Genomic DNA, 16,844 nt, shown 5'->3' with positions numbered 1-16,844 from the left:
TTCGTTTTGCATGCAGGAACAGTGTAGGTGCTCCTGCATGGAAAATGGCCACCGAGCGATTCAGGAAAGTGCCGTTTTCACGTGCATGAACGGCCCTACAATGTTCCTGCACGGAAATCTGGCAAATATGCAAATCACCTTATTTGCTGGTAGAAACTATGCAAATGTGGAGATTTTGTGATCCACGAAGCTGGCCGGACTCCGTGCAGGAACAATGTCAGAGCAAAAATGTATTGAGTTAGTAAATTAATACATTTCTGCATCTGAGCAAATGGAGGCAGGGCAGCTCATGGAAAGCATGTATTACAGTCAAACACACATGCCAATGGCCAAATATAAGGCCGTTGGCATTAATAAATGTTTATTTTTTTTTAAAATTAAACTTTTTTTCTGGCTGATCATGGCTGTTTAAGCTTAGGGCAGTGGCGCTCAAACGGAATCATGCCAAAAATAAAAAAAAATGAGAAAAGTCAGTTTTAAGATAATTCTTCATTTGCCATTATAGTCATCGGCATGCAGAATGTAAACAATACGAGGGATCACTGGTTGCCAAGGGGAAAGAGTCCATCTAAGTGCAGTAACTAAGGATGTACACACTGGGGTATGCAAATGAGAGGAGTTGTACTGAATCACAGATGTCCTCAATGTGTCAGCTTGCACCTAACTGTGTAGGTGCAGCAATACAACAGTGCAAGTGTAAGAGCTGAATGACTTCATAAGGGGGTGTGTCATGCTTGCTGTAAGCTCAATGGAGCTCTGTGGCCCGTGTTTGCCCTCAGCTAAGCACAGCTAAGGAAGGGGGGTGTCTGAGGCTGTATTGTCTTATTCCATGAAATGTAGAGTGTGTCTGCATCCAGAGAGGGCCATTTCTGCTTGAAAGAGCTTACATTAGCTAAATGGGTGTGCATGGCGCACAGCGGGTCTAAAAAGAAAAAAAAAAAAAAAACAGAAGAAATAGCAGAACTGTTTACATTTGAGCACTGGGTATGCACAGCGCATCTCGAGGCTTAAATAGGGATGAAGTGGGAAGGGAAAACAGCAGTAGGAAGGCAATCAAGGAGAACTAGCATAGCTGGCAGGTGGAATGTATAAGAATTAGCCAATTACACATGCAGCAGCCCAACACACTAATATAAACTATGCAAACACCCTACAGGCTGTTTTTCCCACAAACTCTACACCACTGCAGTACACAGTCTGGGGAATTTTAACTGGTAAAAATAAATAAATATGTTAGAGGCTGCTGCTGCTTTACTCCATCAACACGTGCTAGAGACTGAGGGTGGTGAGGAGGAGAATGCTGACAACTGACCCACAGTGAGTAGGAGGAGAAGAGTGTACAGACTCGGGGTAACTTATCAGGACCTACAGGAGCTGGAGATAGTAGAGCACTATAGGGTGAACAGGGACATTTTACAACAAATTGTTGAGCTGTGCTGGCCATGCCTTGTACACAGAACTAATACAGGGGAACCCATCCCAGGGGATACCAAGGTATGTCTAGGCTTACGAATATCAGCCACAGTTACCTTCCAAAACCAACTGGGGATATCATGGGTGTCTCACAGACATCAAAATCTCGGGTAATCCACCAGTTCCTGGATGCCATGAAACAACATGCCAATGAGCACATATATTTCCCCACTGCCCGTGAGGCACTGACCACACATATGTGTCTCTTCCCCTGTATAACAGAATACCCTGAAGTAGTTGGTGCTATAGACTGCATGCTCATCCACATCAAAGCACCACCCGGTGAGTGTGGCAGGATCTACATAAACCACAAGGGGTTCCCCTCCATCAACTGCCAGGTCATGTGCGATGCCCAGGGCATTATCATGAATGTGTGTGCTGGCAGCCCTGGAAGCTATCACGACTCACACATCTGGCATTGCTCATGGGTTTATCAGGCATTTGCCAGGGGAACATCCCATATGGCCATCTAGTGAGGGATGCTGGCTATGCACAGGAGCCGTGGCTAATGACACCCATCAGAAATGCACACACACCATAATGAGGCACACGCACAAACCAGGATCATTGTAGACTGTGTGTTTGGGATGCTCAAGTCACGGTTCCGCTGCCTTGACATATCCATTGGAGCATTGCAGTACTCTCCAGCTACATCTACACAAATATTCATATTATGTGCCATGCTACACAATATGATCCTGAGGAAAAAGCTGCAGCAGGAACAGCATGGGGTAGGGCCACACAGCCCCCCACCATTGCCAAGGCCAGCACAGGCACAGAGGGACTCAGGGTAGGAACATCCTGAGCCTGCCCCTATAGGCAGAAGGAAGCATGCACAGTATGCCCAGGCCTTGGAAAAGAGGCAGCGCATAGCACACACATTGACACTGTAGGGACCCAGGGACTGATACCTCTCTCTGACTCGCACAGACAGTAAAAGGGATGCCAAACATGACACTACCTGAGCTTTAACATGTACAGGGAGTGTGCTATGTGCATCCGACATAGTCAGCCCTCCAGCACTGCTCTCAATACTGGCCCAGCAACAAGGTAAGTCACTCTTCCTATCAATTACTGAATGGAGTAGTATGTTCTTATACTTGTATGTATGATATTGATGCAAGCATGCAAGGGAATTGGGTGGCAAAATGGGATAGCAGCAGACAGTTATATGAGACAGCAGGAAATTCATAACAAATACTGGTGTCAGCATACTAAGCAGCACTACACAAGGTGACATGCCCCACTGTAGTACATGTGATGGCCCAAAGAACTGTGGCTGTCAATAGGTCACACACATGGATGTCAATGAGGGTCACATATCCACCACAAACCTCACCCAGCAGGACAGGTGTAGATGACCATGAAGAAAGGCTGGGCTAAGGCCTCCAAATGATGGCAATAGTGAACAGCCCCTCACCAGACATACACAGACATACTACAACAGGTCTGGCAGTTGCATTCCTGTTCTGAAGGGTAAGAAGTATGAAACTGAAATATACGATATTAAGATCTAACGTGTACTCTACTGATATGCCTCCTGTCTGCATGATAGGTCACAATACAATGTGAAATGGAAGCCAACAGAGTAACCTTACCAATACAGTCATTTCAAATGTTAAAGTCTACAGGTGTGCACCCCCCCCCCTCACAATCCCATGTAGAAATGTAGTAACAGATGGCCTGCAGTACTCTCAAATGGTCTACAGTACTCTGGTAAAGGCCCATGCCTCCCCCATAGTAACAGTAAGCAGAAAAAAAATGCAAGGCCATGTTGACAAATGCCAGGAGCATGCCTTCCCATGTCCTACTACAAGGACTGTGGATCAGGCCATAAATACTACTGGGATAAAGGCCCAACTATAGGTATACCTCCAAGATATTGCTTACATAATGTTAGGTGGAGGAGAGAATAACAGGGGGGGGGGCGTAGAAGAATGGATGCCATGGAGTGTGTGAAGTCTGAAACTCTAATGTCTGCCCATACTATTCCCAACTCCAAACCCATCAATAAATAGCCACAAAATCACTTGTAAACCACAATGTGAAGGTATACTGACAAGATATATTAGTCCTGTCTCTGGATAACCTTGGAGTGTCTGTACAGCTGAGAGGTATGGCCCCAGCAGGATATGGCCATTACTTGAAGTTGAGAAAAGCACAAGGAGGGGATCCCCAGCCAGCATACTAACAAGGTGCTGGACCATTTACACAGAACCAGCAGTCTATTGTCTGTAGCTACTCCTCCACAATAGCAGGTGTGTGCCAGAATGTGTAGTCTATATGCTACAGAAGATTGTTCTCAGTTGCATTCATCTCATATTTCCCAGTAAATAACTGTGAGCAAAGAATGATAACTGTCAGTAGTTGATGACACATCACATCACAGTGTAAAACAGTACATATGTCAGAATATCTATGCTACAACCAAACATGTCACACAAGCAGCACAGACAGCAATAGTTACAGTATCCCCTGTATGTTAAGCCCATTGTGTCTCCATATTGGCAACCAATCTACAGATATCCTGCAGAAACCATTTGCTAGGTGTAGCTGTAGCACGCAAAACCCTGAAATGGAGTCCAACCCTCCCTGGAATGCATGCACACACACACAATATATAAGGTCTTAGTGGGCATGCTCCTACACTTAGAGAAATTAAGCCCATGTCTCACAACATAGTGGACTACAGTTATTGGTTGTCTGTGTACACATCAAATTGCACACCATTGATACTTTAAACACACGCATTGGATAGGAATACACACACATATCTAAGGCATTGGATAGGAATACACACACATATCTAAGGCAAACATAATATAATATGTCAAACATACACACACACAGACATGGGGAAGAGAAAGACAGACAGTGACAGAGAGACTCCCATTATAAGGCCTGTCTCACCCACTACACATCCCATTGGCCTATATTACATAATATGCTGATGTCAATCACTGTAACAATACCTTTGGTTAGCCCTCAGCCCTATAGTGTCAGTGGTGCTTGTGATAATTGTGCAACACTACAGTATAAATAGGTATCCATGTAGCAGTTGTAATCTCAGTCCTGTCAAATGTAAGGCTGTGTGTGAGTGTGTGTGTGTGTGTGTGTGTGTGTGTGTGTGTGTGTGTGTGTGTGTGTGTGTGTGTGTGTGTGTGTGTTTCTAGATGAATGTGCTTGAGGCCATTCACACTCACTAAATCTCCTGTACCCCTCCTTCGACACCACTGCTGATGTCACTCACTTTCAAAGATAACTTTGGAGAGCACCCCAGCATATAAACTCTGTGGCACTTGCGATAACTGTGTAATGTCTTCCTTAACCCTAACAGCGCAACCGTCTAATCCTAGCTCCTTTTTTGTGGAATCCTCTAATGGAACCATCATAGAGCCCGTCTCCCACACCAAGTTATTAGGTGTCACTATTGACTACAAGCTCAAATTCGATCTCCATACTTCCCAAACCATTAAATCTGTTAACAAGAAACTAGGTTCAATGTACAGAATCAGGAACTTTCTTACTCCACATGCAAAATTAACCATTGCCCGTACGCATCTTCTTTCCACGTTACTATATGCCTCCCCAGTATTTTCCTTCCTGAATAAACGTGAGCTCAATAACCTTTCTACCACCTACCACCATATAGCCAAATTCATAACAGGCTCACCTTATCGTACCCACCATTGCTATAACCTCAAGAAACTCAGCTGGCTAGAACTGCCCAATCTTCTTAAATTTAATCAACTCACGGAAGCCTTCAAAATAATTCATCAACCTGACAAAACCCCCTCACTCTCCAATATCCTTACCCCATATACCAACCTCAGTTCCCTTCGATCATCAAATAGTAATCAAGTACTAACCATCAAATCTAACAACATAGGTGGCGACGCTCTTTATGCTAACTCTATTGGAAAGCTATGGAATTCCCTTCCCAATAACCTTAGACTCATGACATCACTCACCACATTTAAAAATAATCTTAGAGAATATTTTAAGTCCCACTGGTTATGCCCATGTCCAACCCCAGATTAACACCTACAGCTTCACTTTACCCTACTTCCTACTCTCTCTCTACTATCAACCAGTTTTATCTCCTCCTTATCTACCTTTTCTGATCTATTCATCCTATGATTTCTCTTTACTAGCACGTATATAATGTTTATTTTACTGTTTCTTATTCTTTACAATCTAAGATTATACCAATGATTTCTCACTACAAACATGTATATAAGGTTTTTTACTGTTTTGTTATACTTTACAATGTAAGATTTCCATAAAATTGTAATGCTAAACTGTTCTCATGGTTGGGAGCTTTTCTCCCCGGGCCTCTACTGAAAAAGGATATGTATCCAGCTAGACTAGCCCGGTCAACAAATGTAAAATAAAAATAAAAATAAAATAAAATAAATAATGCTATAGTATAGCAAACTAGTTAGGTAGGATTTCCAATTCTGATCCTTGCAACTGTGTAAATGAGAGAGTGTGTGCATACTTGTAGAGATCTGATTTTGTGGTCATTCGCACTTTCCTTACCCCTCCTTTAGCACTGCTGCTGATGTCACTCACCTTCAAAGATATCTTTGCACAATTTCCCAGCATAAAAGCTTCATGGCACGTGTGAAAAATGCATAATGATGTAGTAGCAATAACTACATAGGTACGGGTTTGAATCTCATTCCTGGCAAGTGCTTGTGTGTGCATGTTTGTACCTCAAAGATTTTGGCTCCATTTATACCCAGTACAAATCTCAGTGCCTGACTTTAGCAGTCCTGGAGATATCATCCATCTTAGAAGTACCTGCTGCCAAACATAACCATGTAAGGTCAGTGGTGCATGTAGTAAATGGGTGCCATAATAGTCTGAAAAGATTGTTAGATAGAGGTTTGAGTCTCACCCCTGGCAATTGTAAATGTGTGTGTAGGGTAAAATATTTTTTGAATCTCTCACCCACTACATTGTCCAATGCCAGTATTTACAAGGGCTGGTGATGTTCCACACCTTAGAGATACCTTGGGATAGCGTCCATCCTATAACCTCCTTGGTGCATGCGATAAATGCGGTACACTGTACATAGCTATGTAGGGGTTTGAAACTCAGTACTGGCAAGGGTGTGTGTGTGTTTGTGTCTGTCATCGGTGTCCTGTGTGGGGGTTGGTGTGATTGTGTAATAACAGGATCCATTGGGGGATGGGTTTTGATAAATTATTATGTTGAGGACCTAGTATATGTCACAATGTCCATATTACAAGGCCAACAGATGTCAAACAATGGACAGGTTGGTGTAGACAATCCACAGCCCTAAATGTGACAGTATGGATTAGTGAACAATACAGGCAACCCTTTTATTACTCACAGACCACTCTCCACCCACATATCATACACAGACACACTTGGCTAGGCAACAACCACTATATTGGTAGTTCCCCTGCATATTGCCTCACAGATAGTACCCACGGTGTGATTGCAGTGAACTACATGCCTGTTGACCACAACAGTCCCACTGACATCAAAAAGTACTTTGATGTGTTACATCTCCTGACTGAGTGTGTGTTATCCAGCAAGTAAAAAGAGATGACACCCTGTTCCATCCCCTCAGTAGGTCAATCAATGTGTACAGTGGCCCTTTTGCCATGATCCCCACTGGATGCCTGCAACAACTGTAGAGTCTGCAAACGTACCCCACAAAGGGAATACCATGCCTTATACACATGCCCTGTATGGACAGAGGCCACTAACTCCACTGAATACCCATATCATACTGTCAATGTAGGTGCAATCACTACCTCAGTTACATAGCCAGGTCTCACCAAATGAGGTCAGGAATGCTACATCAGAAGATACCAATCTGTCCACACAACATGCCCAAGAGACCTCAAGCACAATTCCACATGCCAAAGAACATGCATCTGGGACATGTGCACAACCCAGACACTGTCCATGTTATGGAATATAGATCACATACATGGGAAGCAGTACACATCACTGGCCACCCACAATAGAAACCTGGATGTGTGGATGGGGAATACAATACCCATCCCTGAGGATCACTCCAGTGACTATACTACTGAGCCACACTGGGGACTATTGTCATGTGGCCTGAAGCCAAGGTATTCCATTAAGCTAGCCTTGCAGAGCCTTCAGGCTCATTCACCTACTACACACCTATGAAGCAATGAACCTATGGATCTCAGTACTGGTAAGTGTGTGTGTGTGTGTGTGTGTGTGTGTGTGTGTGTGTGTGTGTGTGTGTGTGTGTGTGTGTGTGTGTGTGTGAGAATAGTAAACCCAGGGTGTTTGGTTGATGAATATCCCCTGTGGCTGTGGTTATTAGCAATCAGAAGTGTGTCTAAACCAGAACCTGTACCATTCTGTATTCTACAACAGATGTTGTACATCAACATGTACCTATGTACAACCCTCAGCCCTATAATCTGTGAGGCATATGCAATCACTGTGTTACAGCCTGGGAATTATCGTGCACATACTGTACCCTGCCTATGACATGGTGGATGTGTCACCGCACTGACATACCATGTGACCTTGCTGCAGGGCTACATCCTGGTGACACACAGATGCCTAGAGTGGACATGGGATACTGCATGTGAGAACACATTCACTCAACACTTCACTTGTGGGGTAGAAAGGGGTAAAGCTGGCACTGAATGTGTTGCCAAGACTGTGGCAAATATCTGTTGTCTCAGGATAGCTTTGTGCAGTAACTCTGCGGAGGTTGTTGATGTAACTATCAAGGCTGTTGTGACTGTCATCAGTGTCTGCTACATCTCTGTTGCCATAGGTGCCTGTCAAGGACTCCATGAGGGATCCATAGTTGCGACTGAGGCTAATAAGGGAGTTCAACAGTCATGGAACACCAACTTTCCCTGCAACAATGTCTTCCTTCTGATGTACACTTCAGTAATGGCAGGGGACTATCACATTGCCTCCCAGTGTATAGAGGACAGTGTCTGAGTTCTGTTGGCTCTGGCTAGTACCATGCATTCATGTACCTGTTTGTACAGTGCCTATGTGTATGATTTCACAGTCATGCAGCTACATCCCATTCCCATCGGTGCAGTGAAGACATCCATCCCTGTTTTCATGGCTGCAAAGCCAGCTTTGGAAAGTTTTTGCCAGGTGGTTATCTTTGTGGGGTGGGGTAGCTGACATGTTGAGTTCCATTTTGATTACAGCCTGTGTGAATCTCACCATGCAGGGACTGACATCTGGGGATGAGCAACGGTCCCATATTTAAGTTGTCAACACAGGTTAAGGTTGTTGCATCCTCTACCATGGGTCAGTATGAGCTGGTCTAGGACAATGGAAATGATGAATCCCAGAAGTGTTGGGCCACTGTACTGGTGATTGGCTACATTCTTCAGGTGATGGTGGTATAGTTAAAGACTCATACTATGTCAGTGTTGCATTGGACCATCACAGATGGCAGGGTGTTGAAGAATGTGCGTTGACAGTCTAGGGACATAGATGTGGACCCATAGAAGGCTATGGTCTGGATAGCACCATTACCCCAATGCAGTTGTACTGGAAGTATCGCCAGTGCATTATGATGGGATGCTAGTCTAAAGGTGTTCCTGTCCGTAATGAATATGGAGAAAACACCACCTGTGGAGGAGTGGTGTGGTCCATGTTTGGGGGATGACAGCTGTGGAATGAGTCATAGCCTGATACTGCAGGTCTGCTGTCTGCTGCTGTGAACCACCTCTCCATTACTGCAGACATGTGTCCTCCACTCCAGCAACTGCTATGAGTGACTGCATCCTGACAGTTAGATGTCCACTGTTGAGCAGCATGACCCTCAGATTGCATACATGTGTAGCTGTTATGGTGATAATAACATCAGGAACACTGCCTAATAAGGCACCATAGGGGTGGCAAGACATGTAGCCAGTACCTGGCAACCCAGCGGTGACAGATGTGGGACATCCATGTCAAGCCATTGGTTCTTGCAATCATGCCATCCCAAGCAGAGAGGTCATGGATCCCCTGTGAATGACACATGACAGGTAAACCAATGTTGCAGTCAACCATCTGTTGATAGTACCGCAGCATCATTCTGGGTGACAGCGGTACACTACCCAGGGCTACTGTCACACCTGCCTGAACCGCATAATCAGAGAGTTCAACCATGAATCCTGTCATGTAGTCCAGGGAGGTGTGTCCCAATTCATACACACCCACATCGATACGGAGTGATACTCATAGTTGTTGTGGAGTGACATGACTGGCTGTGTTGTGTGTCAGATGCTGGCATGTGATTGATATTTGGCTGTTACCTGCTCCATATTCAACCTAGTGATTTGGATGTGTATGCCTCAGTATTGAGTTACCCATGATCACTGTATTGTGCAAGGTGGTTAGCCTTAGGGACTTAGGTTGGGGGCACACTGTGTAGGTTAAATATGTGTCCCTTGGCATGTGCCACGTCACAGTGTCTGAGTAGGTGTCTTGCTGTTCTGTGCTGTTTGGGTAGATACCCATTGAGTGCTTTTGGGAAGGTGGGTGTGTGGATTTTCACTGTAAGTCATGGCTGCCAAAGTGGGTGTCATGGTGAGCTACATGTTCCACATGGTGTGATGCAGATGTTGATCTTACCCTCTTGACCTGCTAGTCCATTATTTGCTGGAGAGTGCATATGTTCACATTGCATGATATATGGGTAACCCTCACAGGTCTGAGTGTTTGGAGTTTAGAGTGGAGGTTTATCTGTGTACATGTGGCAGTTGCAACAGTGCCCCAGTATGAACATGTGCACCAGGTCAGTGGGTGAAAGCACAGATAACCACCCTTCAAACATGCCAGGAGGGGTGGACACAACTAGTAAGTACTGGGGCGACATCTGTGATGAACGAGTACTGCTAACAGCACACAGGTGTGCCACACTTCATGATACAATAACCTGGTGAAGTGCCAAGCTATAATGCTAGTTGAAGTGCAAGTCAGAAAGACCTAGCATGATGTATGGGTGGAACAGAAGGCAGACTGTCTGCCACCTGTAATGCTTTGCCACAGCTGTGCAGTTAGCAGCTTTGGCCACATGAAAATGCAGTAAGCTGTGTAGCATGTGAAGTAACTGTGTAACACTGTAGTAGACATACCTAGATAAGCAGGAGTTCTAATCTCAATACTGGCAGGTGTGTGTGAATCGTGCTATCTGGCTCTTACCACTTTTGACCTGTGTACTACCCTTTGCACGTCCCTTCACTCCAATTTCATAGACCTGTTGATGTCATCCACCTCAGAAGTATCTTTGGTGGAGTTGGAAATCTATAAGCTCTGTGGCACATATCATAATCCCACTACTGACAAGTGTGTGTGTGTGTGTGTGTGTGTGTGTGTGTGTGTGTGTGTGTGTGTATGTATGTGTGTGTGTTTGTGTATGAATCATGTAGTATCTGGCTTATACCATTTTTGACCTGTGTACTACTGTTTCACTTCCCCTCACTCCACTTTAGTAGACTTGTTTATGTCATTCACCTTATAAGTACCTTTGGATGGGGTGGAAATGTATAAGCTCTGTGGTATGTCTGATAACTGAGTAGCACTATAGTAGAGATACCTAGATAGGCAGAAGTTTTAATCCTAATGCTGGAAACTGTTTGTGTGTGTGTGAAGGTCATATCAGGTGGGGCTTATACCATTCTGATGTGTATACCATACATGGCTGGTGACCACCTCCTGCTGTCATTGCTATATAGAGTGTGGTGACAGCATCTGCTTCACATGCAGCAGGTTAAACCATTGTACAGTCCTCTGTACAGATATGCCTGGAATATCCATATGTTTGAAATGTATACATGGTCGGAAGTGGTCTGTGTGCCTTAACAATGCCCATGTATGTGATATTATAGCCAAATAGGCCACAGTGAGTGTACTGACACATATGGCAGCATGAGGTATTATACCTCACTGAAACATCATGCTGAAAGGATGCCTTCTGCCCTCACAGGTTATGGGTCACATTAAAGGCTGGAAGAGGTGTGGACTGTCATACTGTGGTCCTAATTAGTATGTAACAGGAACACCTTGCATCTTAAGAGGGGTGTGTACAAAATTTATATCCACTGTATACCAGTAATGTGTCATGCATGACTTTACCTTAGGACATTTGTCCAGCACAATTTGGTGGCCTCTGTCCAGACGTCTTGGCACTGACAAGTTGTGAGGTATGCTATAGAAATGTTGAATTCATGTCAGATAGGCCCAAGTGGTGACCACTGTGATGCAATACAGTTAACCCCAGCACAAGTGAACATGCACAACAAGCAATATTACATAAAGCAATACAGCTGTTACTGATGGCTGTGTGCATGGTAAATTGCATGCACATCACATGCCTGGGGTATTGCCAGGCAACAACAGAACAATGTAATACCCACCAGCTACAGGATGCTGTCCATATACAGACCAGAGGATCCTAGGTAGTTGTGAGAGGAGGTTATTTCAACATATGCACATGTGGCCTTGGTATAGGATGGATGCAGCATGTTTGCACATCTACTGTACTAACCGCAATAATGCACAATGTCCTGTCCTCACCATAGAAGTGCACCTCTGTGCATTAGAAAACCCCATCCACAACTGCAATCGGACCTGACACATGCATGTAGATACAATACAGATACATGTATGTCTGATACATTAGTGTACTAATCCCCACTGGGCCCTTACCTGCACAGTCCTTATCCAGTGTGTTTGTGCAACCTAACTCCACAATGCTTCCCTCAGCATCATGACTTGTGTATTCAGCGTGTGGCCCAAGAGTGGTGAGGAGCTCCTTGGTGAGTGTCAGTGGGGGCTGGATGGCTGGGCCCCCACCTGTGTCTAGCCAATCCCTTGCTACAGCAGCAGCCCATTGATGGGCATGGCATTTGAGGTCTATGGCCCTATGCTGCACATGCATGTACGTTCTGCTGTGCAGTCCGACATCATTTACCCTGTGGACCACACTGTTCCACAGGGCAGTCCTCTCCTGCACATCTCCTGCTCTCCATCCACATTATAGGGCATAATGTCCAATCACATATTGGGTGGTGATGTCAGTTTCCTCAACAGAAAATGCTGGTAGGTGAGCACTCTGCATGTTACCTGGAAGACACGAACATGAAAAGGTCTCAGGACCTCATTTGGCTGTCAAAATGCACATCAACAATGGATATTACTTGCAAATATTCCAGACTACTCCGGAAACCTCTAAGCTATCATGGCTATAGCAGCTTGCATTACACGCCTGTCCATGAGCTATCTTATTCCCCCTCAATGTTGGACACTTGATTGCATAATCCTCTATCCTCCATTAATTTCTGTGTAGAGGGTTGACAGTGGTCATCTTCCATGTGGATAGTGTGTGAATGCTGGCAGGTCTGTGTTTGACTGTGGTGTGTGATGGAGCTCTGGGCTCATGCCTGAGTTCATGTAGGAGGCAAACACTGATGTTAGTATGCCCCATGGAGATATGCTGTTGTTGCCATCAGTAGGCAATATGTACATGCTCACCATTCCTGTGGAGAGGAGTGTAGTTGATGTGTATATCTCCATGTATGACTGGGGTGGACAGGGTGGTGATGTTCCCACCTAACCTGCGTGATGCAGGTTGCCTAAATCCATGGCATGTGTGTATGAGGTGTTCTTTACCCCCAGTACAGGGTGAATTTTGTTGTTTCATATGAGACTTACAACATATGTGGAGACACAGTTGCAATTGTCCTTTGTGCTGTGGATATGTCCGATTCATAGTCATAGTCAGCCTTACAGGACGTAACCTGTGAACTTACCTGCTTGCTTAGATATAGGTGGACTTGCTTCAAGATTGTTGCCTGCACCTATGTATCCCTGTGCAGCCAATGTAGCAACCTATTATGTGGTTTGTGTATTGCTGCTGTCCACCAAAGGGGATTACTCTATCTTAGTGGAGGCTGGATATACAGGTCAGGTACTGCTGTGTCCATATAGCTACAGTTGATATAAAGGCTACACACCACTGATACACTGCCTGGTATTTGTGCAATTGGAACTTGACACCACAATAACTCATTTCATAACAATTCCCACCTGTCGTGTGACCTATATTCTATGCAATTCAATTGAAAACATAACAATCTGGTCTGTGAAAACATATGGAAATAATACTCAGTTCAATATGCCAGTTGAATGAATGTGCACACCCTTAAACTTGTGTATGCACCTCTTGAGGTGGTTACAGCATTCATCCATCTTAGTCTTGACTCTAACATCATGGCACATCTTCACTTGGAAATAGCTGCACACCTTCCTAGAAATACCTTTGATTGTATTGCAATGGAATTGGAGAGGTTAGGGGTCACATTCAAGATGAGAAGCATTATGAAATGATCTTCTGTGGTCTGATTGTCATACAGCACTCAAACCTGGCATTCCAAAAGGGGTGTGTGCACTTGTGATATCTACTGTGCATAGGTGTTGATGTAGCTGGTAGTGTTAGGCATGGACAGTGTCTCATAACACAGGTGGACACTTCTCTGATTAATACCTGATAATCATGTCAACTCCAGTCACCACATCAGTGTCAGGGCAATGCAACTACCAGAAGCTGTACAAATATATGTCTGTTGTATGCACTGACACTGATATAACACACATGTGCAACATGCAGAACCTATTTATCTGACTGCTTGAAACCCATGTGATTAGTTTTGTGCCTTCCAGCTGAGCATATGCATACATACATATGCTCAGGGGATATCTGGTATACATTTCTATTGAATGTAAGTATGGCACATTGTATTTATAGTCTTGCTGCTCAGTCATACTTCTCAACCTGTTACAGCAGTATGTCTGAATCATGGCACACATAAATGGGTGTCAAAAGGGACATCAGTATTGATACTGTATTAATATAGCTGTACCATACATTAGTACGTTGATTTCACAGTAGGGTTTGACATCACTGTGATAACCTGGAAGATGCCCAACATTCATATGTAGGCTATTATGTTACTATATATATATATATATATATATATATATATATATATATATATATATGTGTGTGTGTGTGTGTGTACAAATATGTAAATATACACACACACACACACACACACACACACACACACACACACACACACACATATATATATATATATATATATATATATATATATGTATATACACACACACACACGTACACCTCAGTATTTATTGTTAATATAGCTATATATTGTTGTACACATATATGGATCTCCCTACATATCTCACTCTCTCTCTCTCTATGTATTTTCTATTCAGATATATAGATTTATAGATACCAATCCTTCCTAATTGCACACTTGTCTCTTCCCTATTATAAATTGGCTGTAAAGAAAGGTATGTTTGAGGCAACATACTCAAACAATACAGCTGAGGTGGCTTACTGGTAAATTGCATAGTCTATGGTTTTCAAGACCTGCAGGGGCTGTTTATTTTGTTGCTAGGTAGAACAAGGGCTTTCGGATACAAAGTAGTTAAGGCAGTTTTGCGCAGCTTTGAGCAGGTTTGCGTGTGTTTGCTCACCGGTAAGCGGTGCTAACATATGGTTAAACAAATAGGCACTTACACCATGTAGGCTTCGCTTAGCAATGTGCAAATCTACCTAGCATTTACATTTAAGCAATGCTTACACCTGTTCAGCATAGCTTAGCCTTGTTAACCAGTGATCACATTCAAATTGGATACAATAGCAGGGTAATGACATCTTTAATAAGTGTACTTAATTCCCTGTACATAATATGCTTCTATGTGCTGTCATTACAGTAGCAAGGGGTGTGAGTATACTGTATGGGACACCTGGATATACATGGGTAGAACCACAATCTGTTTTCTTTGGATTTGTTTTATACATGAGTAGTAAGTTGTATGCAGTCATACTTGCATGTTACATCAGCTGCAGTGCACTGGTTGACAGAAATAGTTTAACGCATATGGTGTCATTATGTTAGTACTTTTAACAGTGCTTTTTCAAGTAAGAGTAGATTGCAGATTGTAGTACTGGAACTATACACCCCTGCATGCAAAGCTGTGCTCTGAGTACTGAGTATCTTGTTCTGGTGTTTGAGCTGCATGTTTATATGTATCGCTTATTGGATATTGATCTGATATGTTGATATTAACTGTAGACTACTACGTTCTTTGGACATGTCATTGGGGACTGCTGTCATGTAGTAACAACATACCATTCAGTTTCAGATGTGTATTTTTCAATACATTCATCCTAATGCATAACCTGTTGGCTATCTACTTTGTGTCTGTCCTCTGTACAGATGTGCAGATGACAGGTATTGCTATGGCCATACCACTATGTAGGTGCCCACATTGTATTGTGCTGTGCGCCTGCTATTTCCAACATATTGGACATTACTTAATGTGGGCCTTGCCCCATTACCTTGTCTGTGTGAGGGATATTACAGAGGTGGTGGCCTACAGGTTCACATAGAATGGGTGGCAATACATCAAAGGACAGGACATGTGGAGACAGTCAACCAACATGGAGGACATACCCCAGATTTGTGAACAGATTCTATGTCATCAGTGCTGTTATACACATGGTGGATTGATAAAGTGACAGTGTTTGTGTGGACATGCATTTAGTGTGTGATGTCATGACTCACAGTGATATGTCTCTGACATACCTCTTCACTAACACTCTGTCCACAGACTGGCCACATATCTTTCTGTTATGTTTTGTGTGTTCACCAGACAGTTGGTGTCCTTGGTAAATCAGTTGTGGACTCTGGGGAATGCAGTCAGTAAATAATGACATCTATTGGTATTACCAACGTCATATTCCTCATAAAGGATATTATAACAAACCCAGTGACCTCTGTAACTGTCTCAATGTATGACAGCAGTGTGTCCAATCTACCCCTGTGTTTGTGCCTCTGTTCCCACCTAGTGATATAGGAGCTGATGCCGAGCTTAGTGAGTGGTGAATGCTATCAAAGGCTTTGGCAAAATCAATGTAGGCTGTACATGTCACCTTGCCTTCATCCACAGCTCAGGTGACTGATGGCAAGAGGTTGACCAGGTTGAATGAGGAGGTATGACCTACCCTTCACAAATGTGAACTGTGCGAGATCCTGAGTCTGCAGATTCCCAAATCCCTGTTTATTAGGTGCACGATGATGCATTCCATAGCTTCACATAACAGACATGTCAGGCAGTTGGGGCGGTATTTGCCAGGGTCTGTTGTTACACCTTGTTTGTGGGGAGGAGTGACTGTAGCAGTGCAGAATTCAGTAGGGACAAAGCCTGAGGTGAGGCTGTGCTTTAACAGGGCACACAGGTAAGGTGTCAGGTCACTATGTAGTTCATGTAGAACTCAGCCAGGGATATTG

This window comes from Protopterus annectens, chromosome 2.part1 (assembly GCF_019279795.1).
Source record: "Protopterus annectens isolate FY-2018-M chromosome 2.part1, PAN1.0, whole genome shotgun sequence".
NCBI lineage: Eukaryota > Metazoa > Chordata > Ceratodontiformes > Protopteridae > Protopterus > Protopterus annectens.
The sequence above is the reverse complement of the archived record's forward strand: the minus strand, read 5'-3'. Positions refer to the sequence as shown.